The following is a 13804-nucleotide window of genomic DNA, read 5'->3' as shown; positions in this document are numbered from 1 at the left end:
TTTATATGATGCCAATTCCACTTAATATTTTCTCTCTAATATGCAATGACTTTCTTTTCTTTTTCCTTCCTTCTTCCTTCCTTCCCTCCCTCCCTCTTTCCTTTCTTCTCCTGACACAATAGAATTGGCAGTGATACATCCCAGGCAGAAAATATTTTAGTCCACTGTTAGAGCATGTTACAAATGATCTAATTTTCTGTTTTTTCCTCTTCAGTGGAAAATGTTATCTTTGTATGCATAAAGGCATGTATAGAACAGAGTAGATCCTCAAAACATTTTGGCTCTACAGAGAATGGCCAGAAATATCCTAGCGGATATACACAGGAAGGCCCAAGGTGGATTGTGAGTTTAAGCAGTAAACGGGCAAATATATTTAGAGGATCCAAACTCTGTGAGTGAGATTGCTGAGTGCTAATCCCAGGGCAGAAACTGCTTGCTTTCTGGCCCATTTTATATCATCTGCTATTCACATTACATTTTATGAAACTCTTTACATTTGTTATTTCATTTAATACAGAATAGCCAGGAGAGCACATTCAAGTGTCTGCGTTTACCTCTGTATGCAGAGTCAGTTGGAACATTTTGATTCAATTGACTAGTTACTTCACACTGGGAGTCAATTTAGTCAAATAACTAGTTAACTCCATCAGCCTGCCTGAGTGTTTTTTAAAACCGAAATGAATTTAAACTCAATTCAAGCCTGCCAAGTTAACTGAACTAGCCATAGCTTAAGTAAAATAATTATTCTAGGGAGTACTGTCCTTGAGTGTTTTTGGATTGACAACATTTATATTACTGGCCTGAATTTTCACGTTCCTCAGGTCCAATAGTCTTCCATTCTATCTAGAGCCATTATGACATATGGTAAATGAAATGCAATTTTCCCCAGTAGCTTATAAAAAGGCTAAAAATAACTTTTACTTCACCTGCAAAACTTTGCTACCCACATTTTCCCTTATGAGGAGGAAACTCATCAATAAAGAACAGGACAAAGAAGCCACAGATTGGAAAGAGCCAAAGTGAAAGCCTGTGGATTGTCTCTTAAATCAGAGACCAAACTCTGTTCTAGAATAATCCATTTCCAGTGTTGGTAGTTTATGGGAATGCGGCCTTGAAAGAAAACTGTCTTCTAACTCAGGTTCCATATTCAATTTTGAAAGAGTGTGTGGTGCTTACGTAATGTTTCCAACGAAGTGGACCAAAAATTGTTTAGAGATGTACTGTTTTCTGCATAACATTCTCTTATTATATAAAATATGCATATTTAGTTTAAAACTAGTTGACTACTCCAGATAAATAGGGTTATATAAAAACGTTTTGCCATATTCCTGAAAAATTACTGTATTTATCAAAACATGTTTGTAGGTTGCAAGATGTTAGTTTAATGGAATGATGCTCTTGGCTAGATGTTAACCTTAATGGAAACAACAAATATGGGTTCTGAAAAAGTTTAACACCCCTTTCCTCATATAGTGCCAATCCTTCTCTATCCTACTCCATTCCCAAAACATTTAGCTTACAGAAAAATGTTCAGATTCCTCACTGAGGATTCAAGGCCTTGGTGTACCTGACCTAAATGTAAGGCCAGACACTATCAAACTCTTAGAGGAAAACATAGGCAGAACACTCCTCTATGACATAAATCACAGCAAGATCCTTTTTGACCCACCTCCTAGAGAAATGGAAATAAAAACAAAAATAAACAAATGGGACCTAATGAAACTTAAAAGGTTTTGCACAGCAAAGGAAACCATAAACAAGACAAAAAGACAACCCTCAGAATGGGAGGAAATATTTGCAAATGAAACAACTGACAAAGGATTAACCTCCAAAATTTACCAGCAGCTCATGCAGCTCACTATCAAAAAAACAAACAAACCAATCCAAAAATGGGCAGAAGACCTAAACAGACATTTCTCCAAAGAAGATATACAGATTACCAACAAACACATGAAAGAATGCTCAGCATCATTAATCATTAGAGAAATGCAAATCAAAACTACAATGAGATATCATCTCACACCAGTCAGAATGGCCATCATCAAAAAATCTGCAAACAATAAATGCTGGAGAGGTGTGGAGAAAAGGAAACCCTCTTGCACTGTTGGTGGGAATGTAAATTGATACAGCCACTATGGAGAACAGTATGGAGGTTCCTTAAAAAACTACAAATAGCACTACCATACGACCAAGCAATCCCACTATTGGGCATATACCCTGAGAAAACCATAATTCAAAAGGAGTCATGTACCACAATGTTCATTGCAGCTCTATTTACAATAGCCAGGACTTGGAAGCAACTTAAGTGTCCACTGACAGATGAATGGATAAAGAAGATGTGGCACATATATACAATGGAATATTACTCAGCCATAAAAAGAAATGAAATTGAGTTATTTGCAGTGAGATGGATGGACCTAGAGTCTGTCATACAGAGTAAAGTAAGTCAGAAAGAGTAAAACAAATGCCGTATGCTAACACATATATATGGAATCTTAAAAAAAAAATCATCATGAAGAACCTAGGGACAGGATGGGAATAAAGATGCAGACCTACTAGAGAATGGATTTGAGGACACGGGGAGGGAGGAGGATAAGCTGGGACAAAGTGAGAGAGTGGTATGGACATATATACACTACCAAATGTAAAATAGATAGCTAGTGGGAAGCAGCTGCATAGCACAGGGAGATCAGCTCAGTGCTTTGTGACCACCTAGAGGGGTGGGATAGGGAGGGTAGGAGGGAGGGAGATGCAAGAGGGAAGAGATATGGGGATATATGTATATGTATAGCTGATTCCCTTTGTTATAAAGCAGAAACACACCATTGTAAAGCAGTTATACTCCAATAAAGATGTTAAATTAAATAAAATAAAAACTACAGATGAAGACCTAGTTTAAAATAAAAAATAGACAAAGGACCTGAGGTGATTTTTTACATTTTTTAAACTTTTTCTAGCTACATTTCCCATTCTCTGGGCTTGCTCTGTTTTTCAGCCATGTAAGTTCATGGGGTAGTATAGGACTCAAAATATTATCCAAGCCCTCTGTCTAGGTATTAACCAAACTACTATTCAACAAAACTAACAAGGAAAAGATTTGCCGGACTGTCCGGTGTTGAACCACAAAGCAAGTATTGATTTTTCTTCCAAAGAAACAAGGAGATAAAAATTATACAGGTGTGTTTTGTTTTTTAATTTAAATAATTTACTGTAATAATAAAAACAAGGCAAATTCATTGTAGAAAAACTTGGATATCTTCACAAACACAACAAAGAAATTAAAATGATGCAATATCATGCCATCCATAAAGAACCACATATGATATTTCAGATATTTTTCCTATTATCAAAAAACACTATATCTATATATTTTTTCCAGAAATAAGATAAAACTTTTTTCATTTTAAAATAAATTGTGAATATCTTTTCATGTTAATACATCTTCTGTAAAAGTCTAATGACCATTATTCTATCATATGGGACACTGTAATTAATCAGAACAATAACTATGGCCAACATATATTGAACACTTACTGTGTACAAGGCACTATGCTAAGAGCTTTGCAATATTCATTTAGTCCCAGTTCCTTACTGTGTAACTAACTGACATTATTAATTGCCATACAACATTTTTGTATTGCTAATAGGACAAGTTGCCTTATTTTACAGTAAACACTAAATCTTTCTTTGGCATTGGTTTGGCATTATGCTATTCCTCCTACCTCCAAAATGTTGTTTCTTTCTATTCCTAGTATACATGCCCACCCAAAACAATAGTCCACCTGTTGAATGTATCCGTGACAGTATGTGCCTCAATTGCAATAGAAATAGAATTTCATTCATTGATCCAAATTCACTCTGGTGAATGTTTTGAGTACTTCAGCATTGCACTGTAGTATCTGCAAATCCCCTACTTTTTGTCTTTGAGTTTTGTCCAAGTTTTTTGCTATAGCAATGCTGTAATCAACCTCCTTGCAGGCATTTAAGTAAACTGTGTCATGATCGTACTGTGATTTGCCTGATGTCCAGATGTTCTCACTCACTCTCAAGACCTGAACTATGTACCCAGATGCTTACCTGATGTTGTGTATGAGAATGAATCTCCCTCAGTGGTATGCTGGAGGCTGCTTGTGTCAGTTTGGAGGACTTGATTGTGTGTATCTCTTTCCAACTCAGCATTCAGTTTTTTCACCCTGAAATCATCCATAAGGGAGTACTTACACCACAGAAATCGGCAAATCCCAACCATCAATCGGGGCGCTCTTTTCCCTGGGGGGCTTGTGGTTACATATTTACCAGTGCATCTCTGTACTGTATTAACTTATTGATGAGTTAATACAGGTATCTTGTATGCAGCAGCACACAGTGACTCAGTTGGCACGATTCCTAGTCAATATAGTGTTGTCTACCAGCCAAGCAGTCTGCAACATAGCAGTGCTGAATATATAGTGTGGCCCAAGGTCACACAGCCTGTAAGTGGTGAAGTCAGAATTCTAACCTGAGATGTTCTCTGTCTCCAAGGCCCATGTTCCTCTACTCCATTCTGCTGCTTCCGGAGAGGGCAGGCTCTGGACACAGACTGCCTGGCTTTACCACTTGACCAGCTACATAACTGCGGACAAGTTACCTACATTCTCTATCCCTAACTTTCTTCAGCCACTAAAAAGGAATAAGAATAGCATCTATTTCATTGTGATATTATAAGGATTAAATGAAGTAATGAATTCAAGGAACTCAGCACCAGTGCCTGGCATATAACAAGTGCTCTATAAATATTAATTACTATTAATATATATATTTAAAGCATATAATGTGATAAATCAGAATCTTTTATCTAGCAATTATTTATCTTTTATCCCACAGTGTTCTTTTAAGGTAAAGAATGTTTGACAGCTTTGTTTTTAAAAAAGCTTTAAAATCTAATTGAACACAGAAATTCTTCTTTTTTTTAACATCTTTATTGGAGTATAATTGCTTTACAATGGTGTGTTAGTTTCTGCTTTATAACAAAGTGAATCAGTTATACATATACATATGTTCCCATATCCCTTACCTCTTGCGTCTCCCTCCTACCCTCCCTATCCCACCCCTCCAGGTGGTCACAAAGCACCCAGCTGATCTCCCTGTGCTATGCGCAAAATTCTTCTTTTAACAGCTGATACATATTTCAGTAAATAAGTTATGGTTCCATTACAGAAGAATTATTTACCAGTTCATTTGTAGATCAAGTTCCCTTAAAAGCAGAGGAGCCTTAGATATCTGAATAAGTGATTTCCTTTTGAAAAATTACAGTACCATGACCTGAATACCTTAATTTTAGCTAATCAGTAGAAATCTGGTTGTTGTTACCTTGGACAAATAGTCCGCTTTGATTTCTCCTTATAAGGAAGCATGTGCTTTGGACATAATATTCTTATTGTTTTAAGGAATATATCTTGATAAATGGAAACATGAGCTTTCAGTGGAGACTCTACTTCTACTAAAGTTGCTTAAAATAAGTTAAATATGCTCTCTCAATTCCTGTCAATTGATAATGTGGAAGAAGTTTTAGGGACATGATTATCTATAAAACAAAGACAGCAACAGACTGAATAGAAAAGTGCCTGGCATATAGTAAGGCCTCAATACTTATTTACTGAATGAATAATTAAACCATCTGCAGTGACCATTGTAGTAACACACATACACACACAGATATAACACACACAATGGATATATTTGATGTACACACAGATATAACAACTAATAAAACCATATAAATCTAATCTAAAATACAAGTTATAATGTATATCATCACTGTATTTCTTGTAGTTCATGGGAAAAACACTTTGATAGATTTTTATAAGATCGTGGTCCTTTTCTTGAAGTTACCTGGCAGCCCCAACACTGAATTTAAGTAAAGGGGATATTGGCCTGAGAGGTCATTCACAGGAAGACAGAATTGTTTTATGGCAATCAATGGTGCCCCTTTTTTTGCAATCAAACCTGATGGCAAAGAGCTAGTCCTTTTAGCCAGGAACATTTTACTCCATTGATACTCCACGCTATAATGAGATAGTATGAAAACAAATCCAACATGTGAAATCTCTTCATTATTATTTTTTTGTTGTTGTTTTCTAGAATTTGGATTTCAATGGTATTTCCCCTGATACTTCAGTGAAACTTTAAGATAGTTTCCAGTCTTCTGTGAAGTTTTGACAACCGAAGGCAATTTCTCCCAGCACAAAATCAACTTGCCTCTCAGGTCTGCCCCAAGTTGAAACTGTCAGCTACCTGAAATCCTAGCCAGACTGCTAAAGGCCAGGGACAAACCAGAAAGAGGTTTTCTCTCTCCCAAAGTTCCCTCAGAAACTTTTTACAGCCTGGTTGTCTAAGGAATCAGAAATGCCAAAATAAACAAAACAAAACAATCCAGTATGAAGTCATAACTTGAAGGTCCATAAAGTATAACAAGCACCTAGTGTGACCTGGCCCAGCCTGAGAGAGACCTCCAATAGCTCAAAGACACTCAGGGCTGTCCTGCTCTTCTCATCCTCCTGCTTTCTGTTCATCCCGGGCCAGATGAAGAAAGGAAGCTGGAAGGGTTCTCCAGCTAGTTCAGTCAAGAAATAGGGGAGAGGGGCTTCCCTGGTGGCGCAGTGGTTGAGAGTCCGCCTGCCGATGCAGGGGACACGGGTTCATGCCCCGGTCCAGGAAGATGCCACATGCTGCGGAGCGGCTGGGCCCGTGAGCCATGGCCGCTGCGCCTGCGCGTCCGGAGCCTGTGCTCCGCAACGGGAGAGGCCACAACAGTGAGAGGCCCGCGTACCGAAAATAAGAAAAAAAAGAAAAAAAGAAACAGGGGAGAGATATTTTATGTGTCAAGAAACTTAAGTTCCCCTCTTCCTCTGCATCACTTGTGAAACGAAGGACCTGTTTATTTCACTTGTCTGGGCCTCAGTCCCCTCAGCTGAAAAGATAAAGAGGACCAAGGCTTTAAAAACATGATATTTCAAAGTTTAAAAAAAATCCTACAACTTACAGAGTGTTTACTGTGTTCTGGGAATTCTGCTAACTTCTTCATATATGTTATTTCATTTTACTTTCACAATAGCCCATCCTACTGATATTATCCCTACTTTATAGATGAGAAAACTGAAGCTTAGAGAGGTTAGGTAACTTGGTCAAGTTCATGGGGAGATGGCAGAACTAGAATTCAATCCCAGGCCAGCTTGTTCCCTGTTCCAAATTGCACATCTTTACCCACTACCCTGAGCTGTGCCTGACATACCGTTCATATTTCTGTAGCACTTGACAGTATCATAAAGCAAAGTCAAACCAAAGTCTCCGGAGATCCTCTGGACACTCCTCTAAGTGTCCCTTTTACAATATGTTGTCCTCTTATCCATTGGCATTAACAACCCAGTTCTATGTCGTGTTTGATGGCAAACGTCCATGCAACAGAAAGAAGCCGCAGGATCTTATCTGGTCATTTCATTTGCGCAAGCAAGGCTCTATGGAGTCCGGACGTCTGTGACTCATCCATCAGCTCTGGAATCTCTTTCAAAATTTACTGATCTCCTAACAGGAATGGGCAATGGCTTCACAGAAAATGGAAAGCTTTGAACCTTTGCCAAAATCTCAAACCCAAACGAAACCCAAGTGTTTATGTTGAGTTTGGGTAAAAACTTTGTTCTTCTGGCTCCTGCAAAGTCAAAGATGTCTCTCTTTCCGTTCCTCCAGGCTTAATGAATGACAAATTAAAGTGAGCCAAACACGTACCTTGCAAGGAGGAGCTGCCAGCGACTGATTTCTGATCTAATAGCCTTAGGATTTTCTCTGACATGGTTAGGCTTGAGACAGTCCATTTCGAGGAAAAGCAGTTAAAGGAAATCTGATAAAAGAAACCTTCCATTTACTGCTAAGGCAGTGATTTTTAGGAGGCTGAGTGGTAAAGGAGGGAGAATGCGTGCTCTGGTTTCTATGGGACCCAGGCATGAATCCTAATTCTTCCATTTAGCAACTGTGTGACCTTATACAAGTTATTCAGCTTCTCTAAGCCCCAGATTCTTCATCTATAAAACTGGGATAATGGTTACTTACCAACAGGTTTGTTGCAAGGATTAAATGAATTAATCATGTAAGAACTTAATATATTTGTCATCCCCAAACTTCACAAAATTATAGAATTTTAGAAGTAAAAGAGACCTATGATACTGAGTTCAGACACCTGATTTTATAAATTAGAAAGGTAAAGCCCAGGGAATTAAAATCCAAAAATCATATAATTAAGTCAATGGCAGTCCAGTCCATTCTATTTGTGGCCACCTTGACATTATGCAGATTCTGCATATAAAGATACATTTATCCATCAATCAACACAATTTATGGAGTATGCTTTAATTGCTTAGCACTGTGTTAAGAATTGTGAAGAATTAAAAAAACAAAGAGCCTCAGGCATTATCAACAATAAGCATTAGGACATTTCTGTGCACAGTGTTCTGAGCTTTCAGTTTGGGGATGATAAATTAAGTGTAAGACATGTTACATGCCATCAAAGAAGTAACAATGTAGTTGAGAAAACAACATTAATTCACATGGAACAAATGGAGAAACACGCAAGGGGGCTCATATAAGTGCAAATAGTATGGTTTAGATGTGAAAATAGGAGAAGAAACTAAGTAGGCTTGGGAGGAGTCAGAAGAGGCTTCCCAGAGTTACCTAGCCTTGAAGGATTCTTCTGTCATGAAAAGATTGGCAGAGAAAGAAGTTACTATAGGCTACTTTCCAGATGAGACAGTCAACTTCACCTGAAGCTTTGGTTGCTTTGTCTGATGATGGAAATGAGCTAGCTCCTACATTACAAGTTACTGTGAGGATTATACCAGATGATAAAAACTATATACCTGGCACATGGTGAGCACTTACTAAATATTCAGCCATACACTGAGATTCATGTTCACAAAAAGCTGTAAGGTAGTTTCAACTGTTCTCTCTACTTTCTCATGAGGAACCTGTGTTAAGTGCAATTAGATATGGGCATGTGACTGCATTTTGGTCATTAGCATTTGAGCAAAAGTAATATGGGTTACTTCTGGTGTAAAGTGGTAAAGAAATGGTTATACTCTCTCCCATTTGCTGGCTTAATGGAGAGTGAACGAAAGACAAAAAGGAGGGTGGAGCCACAGGTTGGAAGTAGCCTGAATCCCTGAGAGATCACATGGAAGGTAGCCCAACCAGAAATATCCCCCAGTGGACTGGAACATGAGTATGAAATGATCTTTCATAGTACAACCACCAAGATTCCAGGGTTTACTTGTTATAACCTCTAATATTACCTAACTAATACATTTACTAAGGGTTTTTTTTAAGACTGAATTACAACACACCACAGCAATAGCATATAAGTTGGGTAGTGGGTAGATATGGAGTTTAACTCTTCTAAACTTCTTGTCGTAGGGGAAGATAAAGATATTAACCTTAGCCTCTGATACATTACATAGACCTACTGTAATCTCCCAGGTAGTCCCTAAAGAACAGAAACATAGAACATAAATTCCAAAGTAGTAGTGGGGAAAACGTGAATAAGATAAAAATAATTAAAAGAAAAAGAAGTCATAAGGGAGGGTCAAAAAGAAATCACAAAATATGATGGTAAATATAAATATATTGGCAATTTCATTAAATATAAATGGATACGTGTTTCAAATAAAAGACAAAAATATCAGAATGGATTTTAAAAAGCTAACCATATACTATTTATAAGATACACATCTATAACATATAACTGTAGAATAATTTAAAAGTAAAAGCATGGAAAATGACATACTAGGCAAATTCTAATCAAAAGACAGCTAGTGTAACTACATTAACATCAGACCAAATGGATCTAAAGTCAAAAGAAAAAAATGGTAAAGATAAGAGTAAGTTTCATAAAGATAAAAGGTTGTATTAACCAGGGAGATATAATGATTTGAAATTCAGAGTGCCTATATAAAGCAAAAATTTAAGAACTACCAGGGGAAAGAGGAAACTCCACAATCATTATAGGAGTAACTGATAGCAAAAGCAACAACAACAACCACCTAGTAAAAATACAGAAGATTTGAACAACATGATTAACAGACTTGGTTTAGTTGACAAATAAAGAACACAACACCCAGCAACTCCATACTGTACATTCTTTAAAGGTAGATAGAATATGAATAATTTACTCTATATTGAGCCATAAAGCCATTCTCGGCAAATTTCAAAGTATTGAAATTATGCAGATATAGTAGAAGAAAAGAAATAGTAAAGACAAGAATAGAATAAAACTGAGAGAGACCATGCAACAGAGAAGACCAACAAAGTCAGTTTACTCTTTAAAAAGATGATAGTTCGAAAAACTTTAAAACAGGTGAGATTGGGCAAAATCATAATGAAAGAAAGAGAGAAGTTACAAATAATCATTATCTGAAATGAAATGAACACAATAATTGCTGTAGATGTCAAATAGATAAATAAATATTATGAATAATTTGGATAACATCAACAAATTCCTAGAAAAATATAACACTAAAACTGACTCAAGAATAAGCAGAAGACCTGAATAGTTACATAACCATAAATAAAAGTAAAGCAACAGTCTAAAATTTTCCCACAAAGAAAATTTTAGGCCCAGTTTCTTCACCTGCAAGTTCTAAAAATATTTAAGGAAAAGATCATTTCAATTTTATATGATCTCTTCCAAAGAACAGAAAAAGAGGGAGTGATCCTCATCTTTAATTGTATAAGACTACCATGACCTTGCTACCCAGATTGACAAGGACAATTCAAGAAAATTGCAGGGAATCTCATTCATAAACATTGATGCAAAAGTCCTAAACAAACTTAACCAACCAAATCAAGAAACTCATGAAAACTAGAATATATCATGACCAAGTAGGATTTATTCCAGAAATACAAGACTGATTTACATTAGGAAAACAAATTAAATTAATTTAATCACCATATTAACACATTAAAGGGAAAAATACTCATCTTGATAGAGGAAGTGTCAACCCTTGATACAACTAAAAATTCATTTGTGACTTTAAAAAGTTATCAGCAGCGACTTCCCTGGTGGCACAGTGGTTAAGACTCCACCTGCCCATGCAGGGGACACGGGTTCGAGCCCTGGTCCGGGAAGATCCCACATGCCGCGGAGCAACTAAGTCCGTGTGCCACAACTGCTGAGCCTGCACTCTAGGGCCTGCGAGCCACAACTACTGAGCACACGTGCCACGACTACTGAAGCCCACACGCCTAGAGGCCATGCTCCAAAATAAGAGAAGCCACCGCAATGGGAAGCCCGCATACTGCAACGAAGAGTAGCTCCCGCTCGCCACAACTAGGGAAAGCCCGCGCGCACCAATGAAGACCCAACGCAGCCAAAAAAATTAAAATATAAATAAATAACTACATTTATTAAAAAAAAGAAATAGCATAGTTTTTGATGAAGAAGAAATAAAACTCTCTGTTTTGTTCCAGATTATGTGATTCTATATTTAGAAAATCTAAAAGGATCTACAGATAAATTATTTGAATTAATAAGAGTATAGTAAGATTGCCAGGTTAAAAAAATCAATATACAGAAATCATATACTAGCAACAAATAAATTTTTAAAAGATATAGTTAACGCCTTAACAACTTAGGAATATATATAATGAAATATGTATAAGATCTTTCAGAGATTATAAAACTTTATTGAATGACATTAAAGAATATCTAAATTAAAGAAGTATATGGTCTTCATAGATGGGAACACTTAATATAGCAAAGATATTAATTCTCTTCCAAAGTGATCTATATAGTCATTGCATCCCAAGCAAAATCCAGGCAGGATTTCGGGTTGAACTTAAAAGCTGAAACCAAAATGTGTATGGCTGGGAACCATCTGTTCTAGCTGTGTGGAGAGAGGGGGTCCTGGGGAGTCAGAGGAGTAGCTGATTTTCCTAACTGATTCTCAAAATGGCAGAGTAAATGGAGCCTTCAGAGTTCTATAAATCCATATGGAAAGGGGGCAGCGGCTCTTTATGGTTGAGGCAAGAAAAAGGGGGCAGAAGGTTGAGAATAAATTTCCACAGACTTTTGACAACAAACTGGCCAAAAAATCATGAGTCATCTCAGCGAGAGTCTGAACCAAGATTTAAGTTAAGAAAGAAACAATTTATTCAAGTCTAAGATTATACTCAGGGCTAGGATTTATGCAAAAGGATGAGATATTTGATTTAAAAATTTTTTTAAATAAAATGTACTTCAACGAACATTAAACAGTGACCAGAATAGGAGTAGCCCTATATATCTTCTTATTTAAGTTTGCCTGTGTTAATTATGAGTTGTACTTTTGTAAGAAAAGTTGTTTTCTAGCTCCCTCTAAGTCATTGCTTCTCAACCTTGGCTCCATTAGAAATAAGTAGGGAGCTTTAAAAAAAATCCTGATACCCAGGTCACAATCAGAACCCCTGAGAGTGGGACCCAGGCATCAGTGCTTTTCCCAGTTTCCCAGGTGATTCTAATGCATAGTCAATGTTGAAACCCTCTACTCAAAGCAAAACCAAGCCTTCGGTATCACTGGATTACTAAGGATATAAATTTTTAGAGCCCTCCCCAGACCAATTAAACCAGAATCTCTGGGAAGAAGCCAAGGCATTGTGATTTTCCCCAAAGCTCCCCAGGTGAGTCTACCGTGTTGACAGGGATAAGAACCACTGGTTTGAGGCCTTCTGTTGATGTTAGCCACCACACTAGGCATTGCCAATACGTACTGGTGAATTTTTGCAACAGTGGGTTCGATTCCTTAAGCATTTCGGTAGTTCTTTGAGTGGTGAACTGATTAAATCTAAGGAAAATTTGTTCAACATTTGTTGAATATCTATTGAAGACAAAAGATACAATACTGTCTTCAGATGGGAAAAAAATCCCAAACAAATACATATTCCAGTTTCTGGTAAATTGTGGGTGGTCCACTACCACCAAACTCTGTCTAAAGGACCCTACCTTCATGAAGGGCAATTTATTAAGATACAGTGCATGTATCTATCTTTTCTTCAAACCCTCAAATACAGCCCAGTCATATGAACCACATAGCACCTCTCCCATTCTCACAGCTTGGGAAAAGAGGAGAGGGTAAGGTGATGATAACAGAAGGCAACATCACACCAAATATTATAATAGTCCTGCCAGTACCTGAGAAGTGTAGTTCACACTCACAGGAGCAGCACAGCAAGTTATGCTCCTCTGGCACCTCCTTGGCAGGCATGTAACTCCTACATGACTTAGCAAAATCCAGAACTTACAAGGCCAGAGCGCTCATTTACAGCTGAAAACACGGATAGGAATCATCTGAGGACCCTGCAGACCGCATGATTCTGCGTGGTCTCTCCCCACGTGCCTCTTCACCAGACGCCAGTTCACAAGGGCAAGTCCAACCCCCAACCACACACATACAAAGGACCTCTAATTAACAATCTCTGTTCAAAATGCTTCACTGTGTTTCTAGTTTATAAAGTTCTTTTGCAGATATTATCCCAGGCATGATAGATACAGTCCTTCCCTATTTAGTTTTCACACATGAAGATGGAGAAAGATGAGGTAGTGGCTCAGGGTCACATCACTTGTTGGGACAGAGCTGGGATGTAAAGCTGAGTCTTCTCCACCAGAATCCATGCTTTACCCTCTACTATAATAGGTGTACTTGACATCAGCATGGTGCCTTGTGAAGTGCAAAGCACATGCCCAATAATTCTTAATAAAGGAAGTGATGCAGGTAGAGTAACAGCACCGTGCCTAGCACATAATGGG

General features: G+C 37.6%; 1 protein-coding gene across 5 annotated transcripts in view; it reads right to left on the bottom strand.

The window, feature by feature from the left end:
* RORA (RAR related orphan receptor A) overlaps positions 1-13804 on the bottom strand; it is a 1120706-nt gene that overhangs the window by 923933 nt on the left and 182969 nt on the right. For 3 of the 5 annotated variants that reach the window (XM_079912652.1, XM_079912651.1, XM_079912656.1), the window contains exon 3: positions 4078-4193. The exons of the other annotated variants lie outside the window; for them this stretch is intronic. The gene's annotated coding sequence lies outside the window, so the exon portion shown is untranslated. The remainder of the gene's footprint in view (positions 1-4077; positions 4194-13804) is intronic. 5 annotated transcript variants of the gene reach the window in all.

The sequence above is a fragment of the Stenella coeruleoalba genome (genome assembly GCF_951394435.1).
Source record: "Stenella coeruleoalba genome assembly, chromosome: 2".
In the NCBI taxonomy this organism is placed as follows: Eukaryota; Metazoa; Chordata; class Mammalia; order Artiodactyla; family Delphinidae; genus Stenella; species Stenella coeruleoalba.
The sequence above is the reverse complement of the archived record's forward strand: the minus strand, read 5'-3'. Positions and strand labels throughout refer to the sequence as shown.